Source organism: Lepus europaeus, chromosome 4 (genome assembly GCF_033115175.1).
Source record: "Lepus europaeus isolate LE1 chromosome 4, mLepTim1.pri, whole genome shotgun sequence".
NCBI lineage: Eukaryota > Metazoa > Chordata > Mammalia > Lagomorpha > Leporidae > Lepus > Lepus europaeus.
Genome location: NC_084830.1, coordinates 77,552,454 through 77,556,408, shown reverse-complemented (window position 1 = coordinate 77,556,408; position 3,955 = coordinate 77,552,454).

The window sequence follows — 3,955 nt, the reverse complement described above, 5'->3', positions numbered from 1 at the left end:
AGACCTCAAGGTTTCTCAAATTAGGTCTTAACAAAGCTTTAGCTATGGACACAATACAAATAATATCTATTGGATATCTTTTGTGTCTCAGATAGTGTGTTAATTACTTCATATACAGTCATTCTCTTAACACTTATTAGAAACATGAAAATATACTATAATCCCTATTTGAGAGATAAGGAAAATTGAACTTAGAGTGGTAAAACAACTTTCCCAAGTCCAGACAGCTAAGCAGTAGAATCAGGGGATAAAGTAGATTCAGAGAATCACGTGTTTTGGAAGTATATTTGAAGTAACCCAGACAAATGGACAACGGTCTGGGCTGATAGGGATGGGATGGAAAGCTAGACCCCTGTGAGGTCTTAGTGTGGGGGCAAGGAACCCAGGATGGTGGAAGTAGGCCATCTACAATGCTACAGTTAAATACATGAGACATGGCCTGAGTCTTTCCAAGGTGCTGTGAGATATGGTTACCTTGGGCTCAGCAAACGCTGAGTCTCACTGTGTGGGGACACTCCATTATGGTGCCATAATCAATTTCATATTTCATAGCCTAGAATGGAATCTATCCATACATGGTCATTCAGCACACAAATTGAGTGCCATCCATTGATCAGGCTTTATTAAGGCCTTGGGAATATGTGTAGAGAAGAATAAGAACAAATTATCCCTTCTCTTACAGAATGCACAGAAGGAAAAACAGATATTAGATACTGTGCTCCCCTTAAAGTGCAGCAAATGTTGTGGTAGGGAAAATATCAGCTGGTGAGGGTCATGGCCTTACTAATAAAGAATGGAGGTGCTCATTCATAACTATGGGGGAGGGGTCCTTCATAACCAGGAGGGAGGAGCCCATTCATTACCAGAACAGAAAGGTCCATTCATAACAAAAGGAACAGGCAAATTCACAACCAGGAGAAAGAAGTCCGTTCATAACGAGGAAGGAGGAATCTATCTACCCAGATAACTCAAGGGGCATTCTTTAAGCAAGTAATTAAGAGAACTGACTTTGAGTAATGACAAGGATGGAACAAGAACCAGAAAAGTTCTCCAGGCGGGCTACAGAGCACAGGTATTGCTGCTTTAAGCCATACTGCCATGATTGCAAAAAGAGTTTAAAACAGAACAATATTCAAATTATTACCCCATTGGCTTACTTCTTGGAACCTGTTTCCAAGATCATTGCTCTTATTTATTTTAATTTGATCTTTTATGAAGGACAGTCTTTTTCTGGTGACCCTTGCCTTCCTGGTATTGATGTTTTCATTTAATCCCTTCAACCTCATCTATCTGATTCTCATCACACACACCCCTCCCAAATCTTGTTCATGGAACAACCAGTGCTTGTGGCAGACAACATCTTACAAATATTCACCTGCTACAGAATGGTGGTTATTATCATTACCACTAATAAAAATAAATTGCAAAAATATTCGCATCCTCAAATCAACTAGAGCACCTCCTGAACTCTCTCACTGTAAAATACCTTAAGCAAATGTTCTTAGGATCAGAAGCATATTCCATCATAAAAGGGAATTAAGTGACTAATGATGATGATATTGATGCCATTACTCACATAAGCCAAGGCTGGAGGCTGTTAGGTAAACAATGAAGCAGGCTACCCAGTGGGCATCCCTAGAGTTTGGACTCTTGTGATTGACAATATTCAGAATTAGCTCAGAGAGCAAAATATAAATAATAAATAGCAACAATGATTAAAGAATCTAAGAAGTAATATTGGCTCCTTCAATAGAGTCAGTTCTCCTTTCTTGAGGTTCTCCTGATCTCGAATGGGTAGCTGCGTAAGTCACAAATACTACATTCATTCATTCCACAACTACTTGTTGAACATGTACTATAAACTACACAGCCTGCTGAGTACCAAAATGATATTGAAACAGATAGACACAACTTTTGTCATATGGACAACAGACACACAAATGAATGTATGATTAAAAACTATGAGAAAGGATATAGAGGGGAGTTAATTTGATGAACCTTGTGAGAGGACAGTAGTTTAGATTAATGGACCAGGAAAAGCACCTCTAAGGAAGACATTTAAGCCTAAAATGAATAGGAATAGGCCAGTAGAGTGACAGAAGGTAAGGATGGCAAACAGCATTGAACACAAGGAAAGACGGGACCAATGAAGCTATGAAGAGGGAATCAATGATCCTGTGTTCTGTAGCTCCTCAGCTTCCTTAGCTACAGCAAGCAAGAAGGGTCATGAAATTTCAGTAGTAAGTTGTTCTCTATCTTCAGGGTGGGGATATGAAGGAAGATGCTACAAATGGTTTGAATTCTGACTGCTGAGGTTATCAATATTCTGGCTTCACATAACAATTTGATCACATTTTTATATCTCACTATTCCTGTATTATAGTTACAACTTTAAAAATCTTTCTTTCCCAGATTGGAGGTTATAGAAGATAGAATCATTTTAATTATAGCCCTTCATCTAGCACACAGTCTAGAACAGAGTAGCTATTCTATAATATAAAATCAATGAATGTATGAAGAATACATCAATTAATCAATCAGTCACTAGAATTAGATTTTGTGGACTTTTCTTACAGTTCAAATAGATATGGGTTTACATATATTGTGTATCTTTTATAAAAATATCTGAAGGTTTAGTTTGATGGGAAGCAATTTCTTTGTTGAGTGAGCCTCAAAATCTTAGTAAAGTAGTAGAAATACTTGCTCACCAGAACATTGGGTATGCTACTAAATTTTCTTAAAACAAAAGATGTGGGGATTATGAAGGCTGAAGCCTTCCACATCATCATCTGACTATAAAAATAAATGCATTTATTTGTGGAAAAGCAGGTCCACACTGAGTTCTTTTGTGCTCTTCTTGAAATTTGGATGACTACAACTTAAAAAGAGCTGCACTGAAAATTAACAACACAGGAATGCAATTAGTCTCAAAGTGCTGATTTGGAATCATTACATTTTACACAACAATGCCTGCTCCCTACAGTTGCTGAGACTTTCACCACTGACAATGGCCAGATATCACATGTAATAGGACCAGACGCAGCAAACAAATTAAAATGTGTGTCTTTGTCGACTGATACTGTTTCGAGGAGGATAAGTGACATGGCAATTAATGTCTGTGAACAGCTGGTTTTAAAGATTAAAGAAAGTGATTATCTTGCCCTGCCAATGGACACATCTACCTAAATGTGCTGAGATGTTGGCATTTTAAGTTACATTTCCATGAAATATTATGGATAAGAGTGTGCTGTTTAGAAAAATTTAGACTAATCTTCCAACAACAGAAGATTGTTTTTAAGTAATTCAAGAGACAATCTAGAATCCCCTATATACCAACCAGGAACTGAATATTGGTGTTTATGCCACTCAGAGTTGCATCACAGATTATCAGAGCAGGAGATCATTTGATTGCAAAGCATGATTCAGACTTTTGTTGATCGTTAAAGGACAGAGTGAGAGAGACAGAGCAGCATGTCTCCCTGTATTAAAAGGACAGTACCGCCAGCACCGCAGCTCAATAGGCTAATCCTCCACCTTGCAGCGCCGGCACACCGGGTTCCAGTCCCAGTCGGGGAGCCGGATTCTGTCCCGGTTGCTCCTCTTCCAGGCCAGCTCTCTGCTGTGGCCCAGGAGTACAGTGGAGGATGGCCCAAGTGCTTGGGCCCTGCACCCGCATGGGAGACCAGGAGAAGCACCTGGCTCCTGCCATCGGATCAGCGTGGTGCGCCGGCCACAGCGGCCATTGGAGGGTGAACCAACGGCAAAAGGAAGACCTTTCTCTCTGTCTCTCTCACTGTCCACTCTGCCTGTTTAAAAAAAAAAAAAAAGACAGTACCATCAACTTCAGCCACAGTGATCCTCAAAAGTGCTGTGCAATAAGGAAGTCACAAGGCCATGAGCACAAAATATAAAGTCCAATATCTCTTTAAACCAAAATGGCTGCACTGGCAAATCA